Consider the following 22,771-nt stretch of genomic DNA (forward strand, 5'->3'; position numbering starts at 1 on the left):
GGTGCCGCTGGCACGGAAGCAGCAGGAGCAATACGCTCAACCACGGCGCGTGCCGGGGAGCCGTCAGGCACCGGATTCTACGGCCCTCGTGGGACCGGAATCGACGGTGCCGACGTCGTCGGCGCCGGGCGAGCCATCTTAGACGAGCTGTCTAGCTATGGTGCAGCTGACACAGAAGCAGCAGGAGCAGTAAGCTCTACCACGGCGCGAGCCGGGGAGCTGCCAGGCACCGGATTCCCTGGTCCTGGGGGACTGGAATCGACGGAGCCGAAGTCATCGGTGCCTCTGCAGGCCGGATAACGCAACTGAGGCGAGCTCTCTGGCTGCGATGCAGGTGGCACGGAAGTAGCGGGAGCAGGGGGCTCAACCACGGCGCGTGCCGGGGAGCCGCCAGGCACCAGCAGGAATCGTAGACTCTCTCGACCTCGGAAGAAGGGAACGGTGCCGAGTCGACATCGGTGCCGGCGACGGTCGGTGCCGGAAGGCCTTGGTGGTACCGGCGGGGTCCGGTGCCGAGGAGGCGCTTCTGCCCGCCGCTTGAACATCGCTCCGCGCCCAAGGTGGAGGGGCAAGTGAAAGTCCCGCACCTTTTTGTTCTCGGCTTAAAAGCCTTGCAAATGGGGCACTTATCTGTCAAGTGTGATTCTTCAAACAGGAGTCATGTAGATCTCTCTTCGGCCGCGGCTTCTGGTAAGCCGGGCCCCTTTTGAAAATCTGGTGAGCCATGCATGGCTCCGGCACTGGGCTCATGGAAGGGGCTACTTCCTGAACCCCGCTAACTAAACTAACCATGTTAGCAAAGAAAACACGTATAACCATACAAATATATATATATAAGTGTTATAACTGCATAATTATATACGAGAAAACGAGTAGCTAGGGAAGTGGAGGTCAGCTAAGCCGCGCTCCACTGTTCCAACGACCGACACGGGCGGTAAGAAGGAACTGAGGAGCGGGTGGGCCGGCAGGAGTATATATGGAGCGCCATGGTGGCGCCACTCTAGGGGGCGACCTGCCGGCCCACTGAGTGGCTAGGGTAAAAGTTTTCCGACGAATGTGCACGCGCGGCGCGTACACCTAACTGGAATGGATATGAGCAATCACTCGAAGAAGAAGTAATTCTTCTGCTCTACTCTTCACTGATCAGGCCTCAGCTGGAGTATTGCGTCCAGTTCTGGGCACCACATTTCAGGAAAGATGTGGACAAATTGGAGAAAGTCCAGAGAGAAGCAACAAAAATGATTCAAGGTTTTGAAAATATGACCTGTGAGGGAAGATTGAAAAAATTGGGTTTATTTAGTCTGGAGAAGAGGAGGCCAGGGGGAGGGCGGGCAGCGTAACACTTTTCAATGACATAAAAGGTTGTTAGAAGGAGGAGGGAGAAAAAATGTTCTTGTTAACCTCTGAGGATAGGATACGAAGCAATGGGTTTAAATTGCAGCAAGGGTGGTTTAGGTTTGACATTAGGAAAAACTTCCTAACTGTCCGGCTGGTTAAGCACTGGAATAAATTGTGTAGGGAAGTTGTGGAATCTCCGCCATTGGTGATTTTTAAGAGCTGATTAGACAAAGACCTGTCAGGGATGGTAGATCAGTGGTTCTTAACCTGGGGTACACTCACGCCCTGGGGGTGCGAGATGCCCTTTCTGGGGGTGTGAGACTTGCCAGATTTTTTAGAAAGTAAATCATCGAAAACACAAATTAATCACAGGCACGTAAGTACAACTACTTTGTTTCATCAAACCTAGTCTGCTTTTACAGATCCAGACTAACACGGCTACCCTCTGATACTTGACACCATGCAAGGCACTGCATTTAGCCGTATAGAGTGGAAATCCATCAACCTCATGAAGAAACTTGCACAAATACAGACAGATATCATATACCAAATGGACTAAAGATAAAAAATCCACTGCTATCTACATACTACACAGACCACAGTGAGAGATTATGCCATACTCTATAAAAAAAACTGAGGAACCACCTGATCAGCATCCTATACAGCAAACAGGAAAACATCAAAAAAGAGCTCTCCAACCTGGAGACTCTCATTAATAACCAAACTTCCATACAAACGGACTTCACTAAAATAAGACAGGAGATCTACATTACTCACTTCACCTCTCTACAAAGGAAAAAGGACTGTAAGCTGTCTAAACTCCTGCCTGCCTCATGGGGCCACAATCGTGGTACCCCCAACCCACCCAGCAATATCGTCAATCTATCCAACTACACACTCAGCCCAGAAGAAAAGTCTGTCCTATCTCGGGGACTCTCTTTCTGCCCTGCCAACCCCACCAACATGATACAGTTCTGCGGCGATCTGGAAGCCTACTTTCGCCGTCTCCGACTCAAAGAATACTTTCAGGACAACACTGAACAGTGCACTGGTACCCTCCCACCAACAGCACAGGAAGAAGAACTCCACATGGACTCCTCCTGAAGGTCAAAATGACAGTCTGGACCTCTACATTGAATGCTTCCGCCAACGTGCACAGGCAGAGATTGTGGAAAAACAACATCGCTTGCCTCATAACCTAAGTCGTGCAGAACGCAATGCCATCCACAGCCTCAGAAACCACCCAGACATTATCATCAAAGAGGCTGATAAAGGAGGTGCTGTTGTCATCATGAACAGGTCTGACTACCACAAGGAGGCTGCCAGACAACTCTCCAACACCAAATTCTACAGGCCACTTCCCTCAAATCCTACAGGCCCAGATCCCACTAAGGAATACACTAAGAAACTGCAACGTCTACTCAGGACACTCCCTACACTAACACCAGAACAAATCAACATACCCTTAGAGCCCCGACCAGGGTTACTCTATCTACTACCCAAGATCCACAAACCCAGAAATCCTGGATGCCCCATCATCTCGGGCATTGGCACTCTCACTGAAGGACTGTCTGGATATGTGGACTTTTTACTCAGACCCTATGCCACCAGCATTCCCAGCTATCTCCGTGACACCACTGATTTCCTGAGGAAACTACAATGCATTGGTGACCTTCCAGAAAACACCATCCTAGCCACCATGGATGTAGAGGCTCTCTACACGAACATCCCACACAGAGATGGAATACAAGCTGTCAGGAACGGTATCCCTGATGATGCCACAGCACAACTGGCTGCTGAACTCTGTGCCTTTATCATCACACAAGACTATTTCAAATTTGATGACAATATATATCTCCAGATCAGTGGCACCGCTATGTCACCCGCATGGCCCCACAATATGCCAATATTTTTATGGCTGACCTGGAACAACGCTTCCTCAGCTCTCGTCCACTCACACCCCTTCTCTACCTACGCTACATTGATGACATCTTCATCATCTGGACCCATGGGAAGGAGACTCTGGAAAAATTCCACCATGATTTCAACAGCTTCCACTCCACCATCAACCTCAGCCTGGACCAATCTACACGGGAGGTCCACTTCCTAGATACCACAGTGCAAATAAGTGATGGTCACATTACCTCCACCCTATATCGAAAACCTACCAACCACTATGCCTACCTTCATGCCTCCAGCTTCCATCCCGGGCTCATCACACGATCCATTGTCTTCAGCCAAGCACTGAGGTACAACCGCATCTGCTCTAACCCCTCAGACAGAGACCAACACCTACAAAATCTCCACCAAGCATTCTCAAAACTACAATACTCGCATGAGGAAATAAAGAAAGAGATCAACAGAGCCAGACGTGTACCCAGAAGCCTCCTACTGCAAGACAAACCCAAGAAAGAAACCAACAGGACTCCAATCACATACAGTCCCCAGCTAAAACCTCTCCAACGCATCATCAGGGATCTACAACCCATCCTGGACAATGATCCCACATTTTAACAGGCCTTGCGTGGCAAGCCAGTCCTCACCCACAGGCAACCTGCCAACCTGAAACATATTCTCACCAGTAACTGCACACCGCACCATAGGAACTCTAGCTCAGGAACCAATCCATGCAACAAACCTCGATGCCAACTCTGCCCACATATCTACACCGGCGACACCATCACAGGACCTAACCAGATCAGCCACACCATCACCGGTTCATTCACCTGCACGTCCACCAATGTAATATACGCCATCATGTGCCAGCAACGCCCCTCTGCTATGTACATCGTCCAAACTGGACAGTCGCTACAAAAAAGGATAAATGGACACAAATCAGATATTAGGAATGGCAATATACAAAAACCTGTAGGAGAACACTTCAACCTCCCTGGCCACACTATAGCAGATCTTAGGTGGCCATCCTGCAGCAAAAAAACTTCAGGACCAGACTTCAAAGAGAAACTGCTGAGCTTCAGTTCATCTGCAGATTTGACACCATCAGCTCAGGATTAAACAAAGACTGTGAATGGCTTGCCAATTACAAAACCAGTTTCTCCTCCCTTGGTGTTCACACCTCAACTGCTAGAACAGGGCCTCATCCTCCCTGACTGAACTACCTCATTATCTTTAGCTTGCCTGCATACATGTACCTGCCCCTGGAAATTTCCACTACATGCATCTGAGGAGATGGGTATTCACCCACGAAAGCTCATGCTCCAAAACGTTTGTTAGTCTATAAGGTGCCACAGGATTCTTTGCTGCTTTTACAAATCCAGACTAACACGGCTACCCCTCTGATACATCAAACTTATGTATTTATTAACATTTTACATTTTTTAACTATTATTATTACTGTGTTAAATTTTAAATTTTAACTGCAAAATTAAAATAAATATATAATTCTCTCTCTTTCATTCTTTAATTATGATATATCTTAGTTTAAAGAACTGACCTACTTCAACAATTTTTGATAAGGGATGTGAGAATATATTTTTGAGAACCAAAGGGGTTCAGGCTGTAGTAAAGGTTAAGAACCACTGGTCTAGATAATACTTAGTCCTGCTAGGAGGCATGGGACTTGGCTAGATGACTTCTCAAGGTCCCTTCCAGTCGTATGATTCTGTATCATTCAAAATAGGCTGGAGGTCAGTCTCAGAGCAACTTTAGTACAATATATATATATTAGCTATTTAACCCTACTTTTTATCTTCTCTCATAGCCCATTTTCTGACGTTACCCTCTGACACCATGAGCCTCTTGTGAAGGATTCTGCCAAAGGTCATGTGAAAACCCCAATCAATTGTATCTACTTGTTCTCCTTTAGCTATTATTTTGTTGACACTCTCAAAGTACTCTGGTAGACTGGAGAGGTATAATTTTATTTTAAAGAAGCTGTGCTGTTTTGTCCCAGTTCATCTAGACCAGTGGTCCCCAACCTTCTTGTGGCCAGTAGCACATTCATGTTTTCAGAAGAGTGTGGCAGGTGCCAACAATTTTTCAAGGCTTATTTTGTATTTGTACATCATATTTAATATTCTTCCCACTCTGGATTGAAATAATACGTATGTTGTCTCTTATTTGAACCACTCATTTTGGAGCAAAATGTTAAAAAAATAATAAATTGCAAAGCACAAGAAAACAGCAGTATCAGTACATGAAGAATACTCACATACAGGGCCGGCTCCAGGCACCAGTGGACCAAGCAGGTGCCTGTGTCTGCACATGCTATGGGGCATCATTCGGTCCATTCTGCAGAGGCAGAGTGTTTTTTTGAGGTTTTTTTGGTGGCAGCCCTGCAGCCCTGGAGTTCTCTGTGCCCGGCAGGTGCAGGGCCATGGCTTCTCTGCAGCCTCGGAGTTCTCTGTGCCCAGCAGGCGTGGGACCGTGATTTCTCTTCTTGAAGCCGGAGAGAAGCCGCGCCCCCCGTGCCTGCAGGGTACAGAGAGCACCGGTGCCCGCAGCCCTGGAGTTCTCTGTCCCCAGCAGGCGCGGGGCCGGAAGAAGCCGCTGGGGACAGAGAGCACCAGCACCCGCAGCCCTGGAGTTCTCTGTCTCTGGCAACCACAGGGCTGCAGCTTCTTTCCCCTGCTGAGCACCAGGCGGGCGCACATAAATGTCCTGGCGGGCGCCATGACAGGAACCACTGATCTAGATGATTTATAATTGTTTCAATCAGTTCACCCAATATTAAACTATAAAATTAGTCAGGAATTCCCAGAATCACTCTACCACCTCTTTGTTAGGTGCAATATTTGTTATCCTGTAGTTCGCAGATTTTAATAGCTGATTTTAATAAGAGATTGTGTAATTTTGTTAGCAAGCTCAGTCACTTCATTCTTCAGTTCCTTCAGAACTCAGAGGAATACCTTTGGCTCTTGGTGACTTGTTGCTGCTTAGTTTACCAATTTCTTCCAACCCTACCTCTGTCTCTGACAGTACTTCCTTTTTTTCACTTGAAAAGAGCAAGTACCTCTCCAATATCCTCCTTGGTAGACTGATGCAAAGAAACAAAGTCTATCCTTCTCAATTGCTCCCTTTACCTTCTGATGCTCCATCAAACAGTGATTCTTTCACAGATTTCTTGGTTCTAATATCCTTGATGCATTTTTCCAATGTCTTTGATTAATTGCTTTTCACATCCCCTCTTAGCCTTCCTAATTTCCATTTTATATTGGCTTCCACTGGTCTGGAATTCTGTTCCTTTTTCCCTCTCTCCCCTCCTACCTTCTTTGGTTCAAATGAACTTCCGTATTTTGCCATTTAATCACAGTTATTTTTCTCTCTTACCTTCTGGAGCCTTTTGTGTTTTGTTTTGTTTTTGTTCAGGGCTATAATAGGCATGTGTTTTGTGACTGTTAATTTATACTTAAATGGCTTTCATGATGAGGCTAAAGGATACTGTTTTTTCCCCCAATTTTGAGTATCTCCTTTTATTAAACTTTGAAATGGGATTTGTTTTAAAACAAAATCCCAGTGCTAGTGTCTTGGAATGATCCAAAACTTAATACAATCCAAATTGAAAACCTCTTTATGAAGTCAGGATTCTGGGTGTTGCCAGCGAAGTTAAACCATCTGTGCTTTCCAGTACAAACGACAAATAAATCTACACTGTCTTCCCTCCATGCTCAAATGAAAGAAACAGCTCATGCGATTAAATATTTTTATCACATAGAAACAGAAGATACAGCATCAGTGTACATTCTCAGCCAACTTTGTGTTTTTTTGTTTTAAAGAGTAACTGTATAACTTGCTTCCATATTTCTTTTAAGCAGAATGTATTTTTGAGTCTACTGGTCAGAACTAAAAGTTGCCTTTATTCCCAAAATTAAATGAATAGTCAGCTACTTGTTTCAGTCTTCATCTTACAATAACAGTCCCTGGCTATGTTCACTGCTCTTATTTTACTCCAACCCAGCAAGTCAAGATATTAGAAATAAAAAATACAATACACATATAATTGTTTTAACTAAACATAATTATTGGACAGCATTTTTGCTTACAGTTACACCCATGTTACTCTCTTGATATCACGTGAGTTGCTAGGTGTAGTTAGTGACCTGATCCAAAGCCGGATGGAAGTCTTTCTTTCCATTATCTTTGGATCAAATCCTGAAAGAAGAATTTCACATAGTACTGAGATGAGATGTGAGTAGCTGATTCCAGGAGAGCCATATCAGGAAGAAAACTACTTCAATTTATACTGGTGAGACTGTGATCTATATGTATATTGCAAAGCTCACTTTTAAAATTGGCTATTAAAGAATCACAGGTGGCTTTAATTCTGTGAAAGCAAGTGTGCAGCTAGACATCTGTAATCAAACTAGTCCATCAGTTTGCTAATCTATTGTCTCATCCAGTGTGTCTGATTTTTTTTTTCCTATTGCTTAAACATTCTGGTATACAGTGCACAATATGATCATTAACATGTCTGTTTTTAAACTTGGACTAGTGTAAATGCCTAGTGTTCAGTATAGACATTCTACATATTTAAATAAAATAAATAACACAGCTGGAGCAGTTGGGGAGATGTGGCAGTGAGTTTCTAAAAGAAAGTATAATAAAAAATCCAAACAAACAAAGCCCCTGCCAGTACTCCAGAAGAAATATCACTCACAGGAATGTAAAAATTGCAGGCTTGGGTTTGCCTCACACGCTCCATGCTGGCTGCCCCCACTTGTCAGAGATGAATGTACAAGATGCGGAGTCCAAGTGTGGGATATATTTATTTAGGGATGGAAGGCATCCCTAATACAAGCATAATTCTGGAGATGTGCTGAACCTGAGATATTTCATATGCTATAGCTGGTAAACCTAAAGTTAAATTTCAAAGTTGGAAGTGCTGGACTCTGCCTGTATGCAGTTTGAATGTTTCACTTGCTGTCTGGTTTAGGCATCTTTTTCTACAACTGGAACAGTATGTTCCCATGACAGCCATTAAATAGAACTCAAAATTTCCTCTCTCAATTTGCAGTAAAAGCATGATAATACCAACTATAAACTCAGGCCCTAATCCTACAAAGACTTAAAGATGTAAATAACCTTGATCCCCAGCAAGAGGGAGAAAGCCAGATTCCACCCCCTTTGGAGCAGTACAAAGGGGACATCACAGATAAGAATCTGGACTAAAGTGACTATCCATCAAAACCAGTTTTTCACTTCCCTCCCTCCACTGCCCCCCATTACTTAGTATTGGTATTGCTCAGCAGTTTACTCCTGAGGGAATTCTGTGCCAAAAAATTTAAAATTCTGTGCACAATATTTTAAAATTCTGCAAATTTTATTTGTCAATAAATAAATGTGGCTCCAGCATGGCAGTGGGGAGTACAAACCATCTGCACAGAGGTGGGAGATCACCCTAAAGCCCCCTCCTCCCCACTCGGTACCTGATCCTGACACAGTGCAAGGGCCGGGCCTGCCCCAGAAACACCTGGGGTCCTGCCCATCTGTCATAGTGTCTTTCCCAAGTCTGAACCTTAGCATCCAAAATATGGGTACTAGCATGAATTACCCTAATGTTAATTACCTGCTTAGGTCTGATAAGCTGCCACCAATCAGGAATTCGAGTGCCTGATACACTCTGATCCCCCCAAAACCTTCCCTGGGGACCCTCAAGACCCAGACCCCCTGGATCTTAACACAAGGAAAGTAAACCCCTTTCCTCACCATTGCCTTTGTCAGCCTTCCCCTCCCTGGATTACCCTGGAAGATTACTGTGATCCAAACCCCTTGAATCACAACACCGAGAAATTAGGTCTCCTGGAGAGAGAGACAGATTCACGCTCCGTGAATCTAAAACAAAGGGATTCCAGCCTTCCCCTCCCTTCTCCTTCCCTGTTAAGTACAAACTCAATTCTTTTGAACCTCAACAGGGGAAAAAAAATCAGACAGGTCTTAAAAGCAAAACTTTTAATAAAAAGAAAGAAAAAAGTAAAAGGTCTATCTGCAATTTAGATGGTAAAAAAATTACAGGGTCTGTCAGCTTAAGAAATTGGAGAAATAGCCTCCTCCAATAGAAATACAATTTAAAATACTTCCAGCCAAATACACATTTGCACATAAAGGAAAACAAATAAAAAGACTATACCGCCTTTCTACCTTTATACTTATAACATTGGAATAGAAGATTAGAGAGCCTGTAGGTACGTGTGGTCACTCTCAGAGCCCAGAGAGAACAAAGCAAAACCCAAAAAACACAAACAAAGGTTTCCCTCCACTGAGATTTGAAAGTATCTTGTTTCCTGATTGGTCCTCTGGTCAGGTGTTGCAGGTCACTGTTTGTTAACCCTTTACAGGTAAAAGAGACGTTAACCCTTAACTATCTGTTTATGACACCATCTGTGCCCAGTGCACCAGGTGTGGGTGGGTAGGCTCAGCCCAGCAGGACCCAAGTGTAAAGGGGCTTAGTGTGGGGGGATCCAGGTGTGGGGTATGAGGTTTCTGTGTGGGGCAGTCTGGATGTGGGCAGCTCAGAGGGAGATCTGGATGCACAGAGGCTCATTGAGGGGTTTTGGCTGCAGGGACAATGGGACTCTGCAAGATCCAAGTGTAAGTGGTTAGGGCTCAGTGGGGGTGGGGGGTCTGGGTGTGGGGAGATGAGGCTGAGCAGGGGTGTCTGGTTGGTTGTATGTAGTTTAGTGGGGGGGTCTGGGTGTTGAAGGAGTGGGGCTTGAGGGGTGGGGGTCCAGGTGCAGCTGGTTGGGGATCAGAGGGGTGTAGATGGGTCTCGTCAGAGGGGTCCATGTAAAGGGGGGTGGGACTTGTCAGGATGAGGGTTCGATGGGCCTGCTTAATGGGGGAGCCCCAGCTGCTGGTGAGAGGATGCCACATGCCGGGCTCCCGCTTCCCCCTGCAAATCCCCGTGTAGCTTCCATAGATTTTTATTGGAAGGCAAACAATCCACACAACAACTTATTGCCTCTTTCTTATTGCATTCCTATAGCCTTAATTTCACGAGACTCAAGTTCTCCATATTCTGTGACCATCTGAACTATACTGAGCACTGTAAGGGTTTGCAGGATTGGGCCCTAAACCAGCCATATATACTTGTGTTGTGCACTTCTTTGCTATGAATAAGAATGGATCACTTGCAACTGAAAGTGTAGAGATTAGCAATGGCCAGAAAGCCAGGCAACTTTCTAATAAGTTGTCTGATATTTTTCACTACACGCTTATGCAACCCTCTTCTAAATACTGACTTCTTTCAGAATACTTAATCACATATACTGCACTGTGTGCTGCAGATACAGCTGTCTTGTTCATCTTATACCAGTTGTGCTGTTGGCAGGATTATAGTTAAATGATGCTTAGTTCACATTCAGTTACTCTTCTAAAAAATAAAACCTAGTATTTTCTCTCACGTTTCTCAAATGAGAATACCAGTTCCTGATAGTATGTGGTCTTATTGTTAATAGCTGGGATTGTAGTAACTGGTAGCGCTATATACCTGAAAATTCAAATCTGGTCAGCATGCATTGCTACCCAAGTAATTTGGATCATCTATTGCTACAATCTTAAAGCTAAATCCTCAACACAAATACAATTCCCTTTATCACCAAAGGAACGCTAGATGGCACTGTCCGGCTTTGTCTCACAAAAACTACAGTAGCAGAACTTTCATACATGAAAGAATCTTCATCCTCTAAAAATATTTGTAATATTGTGTCTTTATTATGAAAACAATTAAAACATTGAAATGTTCAGTTTCTGACCTGAAAAGTACGAATGCATTGCAGACACGTTTTTCCTGCAGTGTGATTAATGGGGAACATTTCTTTGTTAGACTAGTGAGTACATCATTTGCTTTCCTTTCATCTACTGTAATCCTATCAAGTTGACAAATCTACAGAAAAGGGGAATTTTCAGTTCCTGATATCATCAGAATGTTCCTTACTGTAGAACAGGAAGAAATAATGTGGCCAGTATGCCAACCTCCCATCTCCCCTCAAATGACCTTTAACACAATGCAAGTCTTTGAAGAGAGGGGGGAAATGTTAATATTTTAAACAAAAGTTGTTTGGAGAAAAACATTCTGTGGTGAAATCTGTTGTATAGAACTGAGTGCAATTACTCCTATTTAATTAGTATTTTATTTTGGATAGCTTAAAACAGAAAGCAGAGTATTCAGAATCATTTCATTTGTACACAGAGTGCATAAATGTTGCTCAAGGGCTGGATCCAGAATCAGGCCCTAATTAGGTAGGTTTAGTGCATTGGGGGACCTCTCTCTCACTCACATACACCCTTCTACTGCCACTGGAACCCTTTCCCCATCTATATTTTACTTTTGTATGTCTCCATCTTGCTTATGGATCGTCCCACCCTGCCATGTGTGTGTCACTTCTTCTACATGTTGCTTTATTCTTTTTAATTAGGACTTACAAACCTTTTGATGAAAGCTTTTCAGAAGTAGTTGGGTTGATTTTGACAAGCTTATAGAGGTGGTCAACACTTTTTTTTATTTGGAATTTCTAAGGGCACAGGGACTGCCCCCGCTGTCCATGGCGGCAATTTGGTGCGCTGCTTGGAGTGGCGAAAACTATAGAGCCGGCCTTGATGTCTGCAGGCAAGACAAGGATAAACCTGAGGAACTGGGCTGTTCTTTCCAAGAACATGGTTAGTAAAAGGCCTCTGTGCAATAGACCGCCCTCCTACAGGAAGATTAGTAAAGATCTAAATCAACTCAAGTTAATATTGAATATCTGTAGAAGGCCTGAGACAGCAGCACTGAAGAGACAGTCCCCGCAGTATTTGCTCATGAAAGAGAATCTTTCCTTTTTAGGAGTTGTATTTATTTGACTTCATTTTGAGTCATTTAACAAACAATGTCCAGATTAATTACTGAACTGTATTCATCCTTTCTGTAGCAACCAACCTTTTAATACGAGCAAAAGACAGGTTTTAAGGAGACCTTAAACCCCAAGCTGTGTCCACATTGCCTTCACAAGCCAACTGTTCATCAGGAGCCTCTCCCCAAAGGACCTTCTGTTTCTCCCATCTGACAGGAAACCAGCCGTTTATGTTCCTTGATGGGTTATCGGGCTAATGAGGTCCATCTGTTCTGACTGAGTAGTTTAGTCAGAAGCACAGTTGCTTTCCCTCAGCCTGGCCAGGCTGGAGAGGTAAGAACTCCAACCCACCCACTCTACAGGAATTCTGCTCCTAGGAACGCACAGGACTGGGCTAGGATCTGGATTGGAAGGCAACCCAGTCCATAGAGATCCCTTGGGAACAGCAGTTGGCTTCTGGGATCACTACTGGTGACTTGAAGACATCCCTTTGCTATTTACAGAGCTAATTGTTTTTGTTTTATTTTCCCCCTACACAATGTCAAAATCAGGACAAGGTGCTCTCCTACTGAGACCCTCAGGGTTTGTATTTCCCCCAGTCTCCTTCAGTAATTCTTAGTTTATTAAAAGAAAGCCTCTCACAAAATGAATTTTTAGAAATTGCTGTTCTTTAGTAGTGGTAAAATGACAAAAACGTCTCTCATAAATAGCTATATTTTCAATGACAGACTGGCCAATCAGTGGCCACCATCCTTCATAGCAACAGGACATCCTGAGCTGTGGCAGCTGGATTTCCTCTATGTGAATTGAACTAAAGTTCTCAACAATAGGCCCATATATATATAAAAAATACACAGTACAAAAAAAGCCCACAAACTTTCAGAATACCATAAATTATTCTGTAGGATTAATACACGTGGCTGGAAAAAAAATGTATGTGGTCTGTTTTTGTAAAAGATTTTGAATTTATTACTTATTTACTCTGTCCCAACAAAAGGAAGGACCTCAGATTATGTGTGAGAGAATTTCAGGATGTGGGTGGTCATAGTTGAAGGTCTTACAGTGAATGTTCAGTGAAACATCCTTGGAACACAAAATTCAAATGGATGAATAATAAACTAAACCAATGTAACAGTGACTGCATTATAAACAAACCCTGATGCTGAAGGAATCATCTAGGGATGTCAAAGTTCAGTAATTAGAAAGAGTGGGAAAATTGTCATCTCTTTTCAGAATAAACGATAGATCGTTTGCACTTTTCTAAATACAAAAACAGAGCTAGATCTTCAGCTTGTGTAAACTGGCATAGTTTCACTGAAGTTGAGGGACAGACTGATTTACACCTGCTGTGGATCTTGTTCATACCCTTTATAACAGCAAAACTAGTGTCAAAGGTGAACTGCAGAATAATAAAAAAGGGCTTATGCCATATACCACATGATAAAAGGAGCTGGAAAGGGCACATTAAATAAAGTAAGTTACTGTATGTCACTTTACAGTAGTGCTAGTTATTAAGTAGAAACTCCAACTCTGGGCCAAGACAAAGATATTTCCCCTGCATAAGCAAGTGGTGAATTTGACAATTTGGACCAGACCCACAAAGATATTTAGGCTCCTAACATCCATCTATTTCAATAGAGAGACAAGATGGAGGAGGGAATATCTTTTAATGGATCAATTGCTGAAGTAACAGAAATTGGTCCAATAAAAGATATTACTTCACACCCACCTTACCTGTCTTATCCTGGGACCAATACAGCTACAACAATACTGCAAACATTGATTTCAGTGGAAGTTATGATTCTAAATACTTTTCTGGATCTGGTCTCTCTCTGTAGCTGAAGCGCTTCACAAAATGTGCAATGCAAAGATGGCATGTGGGTGCAGATTTACAAATGTGATTTGTATGACAATAGCTCCGAATAAGGGGACAAACACCTAGCTCAAGATCACTGTGGTGTGGAATTGCACCCTGAATAAGCCCACTTTTTGGTAACTGTGCCTTGCCTTCTGTGCTATACCGGCAGCAGAGGAGATGAGTGGGGTCAACCTCTTTGAGCCATTTTCTTTGCTATTGCAGCTGAAATGTGACACAAAGCATCTGTAATGTACCCAAGTCTCTGGCCCCACATCATGGCATAATCGAATAATTAATTTTCCAACTTGTTTTTTTTAACATGAAAGGTTCTTTCATCAGCTCTCATTGCTTCTTTTAGTCACCTAAAAAGTGATCAGAATTAATTTGTAATTAATGGAAAAAGTCAATAGCGCTTCATCCTTGATAGGATTTGAACATGATACCTTTCAGATACAACACAGATGCTTATCAAAATGAGGCTATGGTCTTTTGTTAATAGTCATGGGAGTTTAAAAGCATTCAGAAAATTAAAAAAGGTTTGTTTTATGCCAGTGTGCACCCTATTCCAGGTGGTTTGACCTTGTCAACTTCCAAATCTAGATGTCACACTTTAGATCACATGTCTTTAGTAAAGATGGGTCAGCAGCACCCTGTCTTACGTTGGCTGTTAGCTGTCGAACAGCCTTTGGGGCAGACAAGTGATTAGTCTTCTGCTGGGCTGTCATGTTCTTGTGCATTTTATTTTCCCATAAGTTAGCTTTGATTGTGAGGAATTTTCTTATGTTTCTTTATTGAAGAAAGTCCTGCAGAATTGCTGGAGACAAACACTGAGTATCTTTTTATGGTCAGGCTGCAGTGGAAAAAAACAGTTGAGAGGCTGGGTCGTCCACCAGCACATGTGCCTGCTGCTACATGTCAGGCCTTATTGTTGTCAAATTAAGATGATGATGTCTTAGTATGAAGGATTTCTTTTGCCTACAGTTGATGTATCTGTAGTGGGGAAATTATATCAATATGCTTTTCATTTTCGCTTTCTATTTTTGTTAGAAAGTAGCAGGCTGACCCAAGCTGAGTCTTCTGGTCATTGTAGTATCAATGTTATAACAGTATCTTACATTTTATTTTATTTAGAAAGATGTCAAAGTAGCTTATGCAGTATTGAGAGTACACAGAAATAACGTCACTCGGGGTAAAACTGCAGAAAGTGTCTAATAGTCCAGTGCAAAACTACATGATTGTTGGGACCACCACATTCAATGGGAGTTGCAGGAGGGAGTTTAGATAGGCAGAATGTAAATACCCAAGTTGGAATTTGTCTGGGATACACCTACTTACCACCATGCTTCTCTCCCCTACATAGATTCTGGATCACTATTCTGGATCTATTTCCATCGCAAACCCACAAGAAACCCAGCAGTGTGACCTGTACATGTCAGCTGAGTTACATGCCTCCCTCCCAGTGCAACTGTTTTGAATTGTGCTCTGCTGTACAAATCTGCTACAAATCTCCTCCATAGTAAGCAATAGTTTCTTTTGACTTACAGCAGTGAGAAAAACTATCCCTATTATCACTCAACAAAAACATTATTGCTAAAGTCCATTTCTAAAAAAAAAAAAATTCATGCAAAATATTAACTATGATTCCATGGGATATTGACCTGTATGGCATAAACTCTAGCCTTCTATATGTTTCCCAGCTCACTTCAATAGATAATGTCACCCAGAAACTGTTGCCTTTGCTGTGGCACCTGTATGCCACCCTAGCCATTTGGGGAAGATCTCTCCAGTACAGGCACTATGTGCAGTCCCTTTGCAAATCCTGGCGCAGGGAACATTCTAGGATTAGGGCCAGGAGCCAGATGGAAAATGACAAGACTGGGAGTGCAGAACATATTTTTATGGACATTCTGGAGAACTCTGCTGCTGGGACCAGTTGCCATTACTTAGAGCAGTCATTTATGGTTCAAATTTTCAAAAGAGCTCAGCACTTAACAGCTCCTGTTTAGTCACCTAAATAAATATCCATATTTTCGGAAGTACTCATCCATACCCAGCAGCTCCCAGTGAGATCAATAGGAGCCGTTGGGTGGTGATCAGTACTTTTGAGAAACTAGACACTTCACTGAAGTGCCTAAATGGGAGCCAAGGTCTTCTGGAAACCTGATCCCAGTCTATAAATATATTAAAAATTATTTATTAAACAAAAGATGTGATTCTTCAGTTATGGAAATGCTTTAGACCAGAAAGAAGGAGCCAGAGGTTGTGCCTAGATATTCCAGTTCACATTTCCCTCTTTATAAGTGCTTTAGAGCAGAGGGAGATCTCCCAGATCCAAAATCCCACTGAGCTGAAACCAAGAGAATTGCTTAAAGCTGGAATAAGATTCCAGTCTCTATCACCTAAAAGTAAAAGATTGAACAGTTATTTTGAAATTGAGGAGTTAGTTCTGGTATTAAAGGGACTAGTATTTTTTTAACTTCAGAAGTTCAATAAATGCTTCTTTTTACAAGGCCAATTAAAATCCTAAATCAAAATTGTTTCTAACCTTTTTTTCATTGCTCATTTTTCCATTGCTCAAAATGTTTTACTTGGCTGCTCATAATCACCCAAGAGCCATACCTGGTGAGACTTGTTCTGCTGACTTCAGAGATTATGGGACCAAAAGATGCATTCACAATGTTTGCAGCTTGTGCAGATCAGGAAGACATCTGTGGAAGTGCGAATATCTCAGCCCACAATGAGGTGCGGGTGCCAAAATGTGAGTACAGATTACTATCCCCGCCCCCATCCAATGGCAGGCAACCTGACTGAAATGTACCCCAAAGAGACTTTCCCAAAGGTGTACAGGAAATCCAAGACAGAGCCAGGAATAAATCCCAGATTTCCTGTCTCCCAGGCTTATACATTAACCACAAGGCCTCCCATCCTCTTTTAGTTTGCTGAGGAAGACGTTACACAGCATATTGTCTTTCTGATAGCCTTTCATTACAGTTACTATACTGCATATTACATCATATTGTTCTGTGTTAGGTTAGTCCCATCACAAACACTTTATGATGTGCTGTCCAACACACATGCAATGGATACTGTATGCAATACTGTTACCATTCAATACCTATACTGTTCATGCTTTGAGCAAATGTAGTACTAAATAAAAGCAGATATTTTGAATTAACCAGGGATAGTTTGGATACACAGAAATTCACTGCCTGATTTCCCTGCCAACATCACAGTTGCTCATACTTCTGCTAATCTAAACAACATACTGTGGAGAAATTTGGTATGAATCAGCTTATAAATAGCTATGCTACAATAATAAATATACTTCTACAGTACCTCTTTGATTCATAAAACATATATCTGCTTGTGCACATGTGGCATTTTGTAACATGAAAGACTGATGCACTCTTCATCATATGTCATTGTGCAGCTAAAATTGAGTGGTAACATTTTATAGATACTTTATTGTGATTTGTCATAGGAAAATCAGAGGACTGTAGTTTGCTCATAAGGTATCTAGATAGACATTCAGATATATGGCTGAACATATGATAATTTTTAGTTACTTTGCCTCCAGCTTCAGCTTTCCTAGCTTTCATTCTGTACTGCTCAGTTTGCCATCATATGTTTATTCTTTAGATAACATTACTTGTACAAATTCCAGCTGAAGCAGGATCAGTAATTTTCAGCCTGTCTTGATGGCATTTATAATACAATGCAGCTTATGGAATTCCATTCTACCTTTTTGTTATCTAAATTACTCCCAAATAACTTAACAGAAATTCTAGTAACACAGGGGGAAATGGGCTGTGCTAAGCACCCACTTATCTACATAAAGAGTGATACTTAAAGCACATATAAAACAAAAATCTGGTACCAGATCTGCAATCTCCTTGCCTGCAAAATCGTCATAGACCTTGGTTGAATTGTTGAAAGATTTGGTTCTAAAGGTATTTAAGGAAGTGATGATGAGACCCAGAATATTTTATAGATACAAGAATAGCTCTCTCTCTCTCAAAAAAGTCAGCAACCACCACTCAGTGATATCTGTCCCCATAACTAAAGTAAAAATTTAGGGGCTGCATGTGCTCATTGCAGTCAACTTTAGTTTTGCCATTGCCTTAAAGGGGAGTAGGATCAAATCAGTAAGGCTCTGATTTAGCAAGATGATTAAGAACATATGGAACTTTAAGCGCATGTATAGTCCTCTGAAAGTCAGTGAGATACACACATGCTTAAAATTGTAAATATGCTTAAGTATCTTGCTGAGCAGGACCTAAGTACAGTATTGCAGAAGCCACTTGGTGTTACCACTTTTGGTAAAAGTTGACTGTTTAGTGGAGACCACTGGAGCTAACATAAACAGAACTATAGAATAGCAGATTTATAAAATGAATTTATTCTACAAACCATGTTTTTCATAAAAAATAAATTGGGTGTTTTTTTCATAGTTTTGCATCTCTTGTACTGTGACCTTACTCATTGGAATGCAGCAGTGATATGCAAAAACTCTCAACTCAGAAAGCAAAGGGGTATTGAAGCATTTAGAGTAGAGTAACCTGACTGCTAAATTCCCGAACTGAATGGAACAGTGAAGATACATCTTTTCAGTGTAGTCATTGTAATGTCAATCAGATCTGCAGCTAAATAAAGATTGCACTGACGTGTGAAAAAACTTCAGGAAGTGGCACAAAACAGTATTTAGTCTGGGATTTTTCAAAGGGGCCTAAAGGAATTTGACACCAACTCCAATGGCAGTTAGGCACATTTGAAACTCCTAGTCTTGAAGCCTAGGGAAGGTGGCCAATTAAGTTGCTTATTAACATACTTAGTCATAAATGGCAGTGATTGCTATTATGTTAGATGAGGTATCTGAACTTGGCAATCTCCATAACAAACCCAAATACACCTGTTACAGTACAAAATGTATTGCAGTCTATAGGCACCAACCTGCAACCTCTTTGTATCCAGAATTCCCATTGACTTCAGTGTTCACCATGCGGACAGGAGGCAGAATGATACCCTTTCTCTCAGAGTTAGAATAGCAAATCGTTTTTACTGTATGCATTCTATCAGGGGTTAAATATGTTCCATGTAGGTAAGTGAATAGATCTATCTGATGCCTCGTGGGAAAGAGATTATCTTCTATTGTACATAGATTCAGCGGCGGCTCCAGGCCCCAGCACGCCAAGCGCGTGCTTGGGGCGGCATGCCTGCGGAGGGTCCGCTGGTCCTGCGCCTGCGAGAGGTCCACCGAAGCTGCGGGACCGGCGACCGGCAGAGCGCCCCCAGTGGCATGCCGCCATGCTTGAGGCGGCGAAATGTCTAGAGCTGCCTTTGCATAGATTAAAAAGAAAATGAAGGCTTCAGTACTGCAGTGAGCTCCATGGGGTTGATCCCTGCACAGGATCAGGGCCTAATGCTTCAGAAGATAAAAAATAAAAGTTTAAAAAGTGACAGTCTACTTAATTAGCCATCTGCTTTTTACTGGACTGAAGAGTTGGAGGAGATGGTGTATCTTGTTCCCCCACACAAAGCTTTGATGAATGTGGAAATGAAGTGGCAGAGATCCAGATATGGAACTGCAGGCTTAAAACAGTGTAAAGTTGAAGGTTCCTAAACCAGGTGGTTATCAAATTTAGACTGCAACAAAGCATTAGGAAAAGTAATCTCACAAAAGATATAATTTAAAATTGAGTGTCTCTTTGAATAAGGAACTGTGTTTTGATTAATTTTACAGTTGATGAGGGAGGGATCCTGTCTGTCAGCTTCTGATGAGTCCTCTTCAGGGATCAAAATATTAGGAAATTATTTTTTAAGAAACAAATATCAACAGAGTCCAAAGGGTGCATGTGTGAGTACATATGTATGCGTGTTTCTCAACACACACTTTGTTACCTTTGAATTAAGGTTTCTAGACTACATAAGCTATTAATGCAAAGTATAAAAGGCAAGGAAATAAGGAATTCATTCATTCAAAACCCCATCTGTATTCTACTCACCTATTGCCCTTCTCAGCCTCAACTACCTCCCTTTCTACCACCACATTTCCCTGCCCTGAACAACCAAACTTTGATCACCAACCACGTTTATAGGTTATATAGGAAAAAATAAAGGGGCCAGAGTGTCATAGCTGGCTTGGGAAGTGTTCCTCTAATGTAGGCACTGGGTAAGACAGCCATATGGCTGCCTTCAACAGATCTCCTAAGAAGCTGTAGCATAGCAGGTATGTCAGTGGAGAAGGTGGGGTGTGTCATTGGCAGGTATATAAATATAAGTGAAAATATTTGGCTTCCTGAAGCTGCTGTCTAATGCACCAAAGAGCGTAGGTAACAGTGCCAGTGGAGCCAAATGTCTGCACCGAGTGCCTTGGCCCTGAAATACTAGGCTTTCCTCCTCTTGACCATACTTTCTCTCATTTTATTGAATCAAAGAGTTATGACCCTAATCCTGAAAGATATTTAGGCACCTAACTCCCTGCCATCTAGGCCTGCATTCTAGAGAGCATTATAAAAGTTTAGCTACATCCCTGTACTTTTACATGCAAAATTGCAAACTATATAGGAAGAGATACAGTAAATACATTTTCTCTTTGGTCTGGTAACATATAAGCCTTAGTCTAGATTTTGAATATAGAAATCTATTTACTGTCTATTATCCTAAGGTATTAAACATGAATGAAGACACAGCTTTATTTTAGGTAAACAGTATAGTTTGAAGTTCCAGGATTTTATTATGCACCTATAGACAATATTTTTACTGACTGGGACTCAGTATTCATGAGGTCTGCTTGTTCTTTACCACTTACTCACTGTGTAACGTGATCCCTTACTCACTCTGAGCAGTGCCTTACTGCACAAGTAGACCCAGTGACTTTGATTGAGATCACTTAGGATGTAAGGTACTGCTCAGTATAAGGGTATCACAATTTGGCCTTGTATGACCTTGGTCAGGTCATGTAGAGAGAGATTGTCAAAAACACAAATGACTTTCAATGAGAGCTAGGTATCTACCTTCCCTTTGGGCCTTTGAAAATCTCCCCCTTAACATCTGTCTCATCTTAAAAATACTAAATTATCTTTGAAGAGAGGTTTGTTGTTTTTTAGAGTGTGATGCTATATAAATCTAAGGTAATATGATTATCAGATTCTGTCATTGTTTTGCTTGAAAAAGTTGAAATTAAAACAAGTGAAGGAACATGTAAAACAGTATGGACTAGACTCTGTCATCCTTACTCATAGGGAATATTACTCCACATTTAGGGACATTGATTTAAATGGCTCCGTGTGCTTTGTGCAATTGTACTTAATATTGTCACTCCAATAAATCATTAGGTTCTTTTCATACTGTTTTTTATAAGTCTGATTTCTTCTGAAGAATATCTATTTTATAATTAGATGATCTTAGTTCAGACACAATTAACAAAAACCCATAAATCCACAGACTGTTAGACAGCTTTTAGTTTGGGGATACTGTGTACAGATTGAAGAATTAGAAGTATCTCTGTTTAACAGCTGGGTGCAACTGGAGAACCACATAACATCATTTTCTTTCGACACATCATTAAAAATGTTGGGTTTTGTCATCTTTCTATTTTACTTCCTAGCTGATTTGGCAAAGACTCACAAACCCCTTTCTTTTTACAAAAATTAATTTCCAAAATGATACTGGAGTAAGATGCCATTTGAGGCTTAGGGACAGGAATACAGTGAACATTTTAGCCATGTGCACTTTGCTAAGCATAGACAAGAAAATTGGTTGTGATTTTTCTTTTATTTGTACAGTAGTAAGTAAAAGCATACAAAACAATATTCATTTATATCATAAGTTATTGTAAAGAAGGAAGATAACATAGTCAGTGGGGTTCTGTGCAGGTTCAAGAGTCAGTCTGTATCCAGTTGCAGGACCAGAACCTTAGAGGGGAAGGTATTATACCCAGTCAGAAGTACAGCCAAACTCGATGAAGCATGTATAAGCCCAGCCCTTCTCATCAGATTGTAGAAGAATATGTGGCCTCTGCAAAACAGCTCCTTCTTACTCTGTGTGTATTCAGAGTCCTCCAGCTGCTTACTGTAGTGACCAAATTAAAGACTGACACGTTTTTTTTCCTTACACGTACTTGTACTGCAGAGCCAGTTCGGCTAGGTGAGACTGAACTGGACTCCATGGGACTCAGTGCAGGAGCAAGGGTCTGCCCGCACACAAGACGCAGGATCAGAGCCCTCATCCTAAGAAGCTACATGTACAGGTTTGTATCCACTTTGAAAATCTTTCAGATCTACTAGAGTAGGTAGGGGATGGAGAGTTCATTTGCAATATGAACAGTTCACTGTATTGTCAGTAAAGTTCCTCTATGTTCAAAAAGAGATCATTTGCAATGGAACACACCTTGTCCTCGCCTCTGTAGCTTTCTAAGGGCCTGAGCTAGTGGGACTGGTATTTCTGCTGCACGAAAGGAGGCAGGGTTTGAGAATGGGAAGCTCTGATGTTCTGTTGCAAAGACTGATACTTTACCAGGCACCATTGTTTGCTAATCTGTGAACTTGTTTGTATGCCAGAACTTGTGGTTAGGACTCTGAAAGGCCACAGTAGAGTTTGAAGAGTGTTGACTTGGCTATTTGTGCAGTGGCACACAAAATGAAATAACAGTCATGTCAACTGAGTGTTTTATAGGGAATTGTCATTCAACCATATCTATGTATTACATATGTGTGCTGTAATGTAAGGTAAGGAAAATAAAGTGAATTCCTCATAGAATATTGTGTAGGTGTCCAGATTTATAATTCTA

The 22,771-nt window shown here is 41.9% G+C and overlaps 1 long non-coding RNA gene across 1 annotated transcript in view; it reads left to right on the top strand.

Moving 5' to 3' along the window:
* Window positions 1-22,267, top strand: part of LOC115658120 — a 42,874-nt gene extending 20,607 nt beyond the window's left edge. The window contains exon 3 of the long non-coding RNA XR_004002162.1: window positions 22,114-22,267. This is a non-coding gene — a long non-coding RNA (uncharacterized LOC115658120). The remainder of the gene's footprint in view (window positions 1-22,113) is intronic.
* Window positions 22,268-22,771: the final 504 nt, after the last annotated feature.

Source organism: Gopherus evgoodei, chromosome 9, assembly GCF_007399415.2.
Source record: "Gopherus evgoodei ecotype Sinaloan lineage chromosome 9, rGopEvg1_v1.p, whole genome shotgun sequence".
NCBI lineage: Eukaryota > Metazoa > Chordata > Testudines > Testudinidae > Gopherus > Gopherus evgoodei.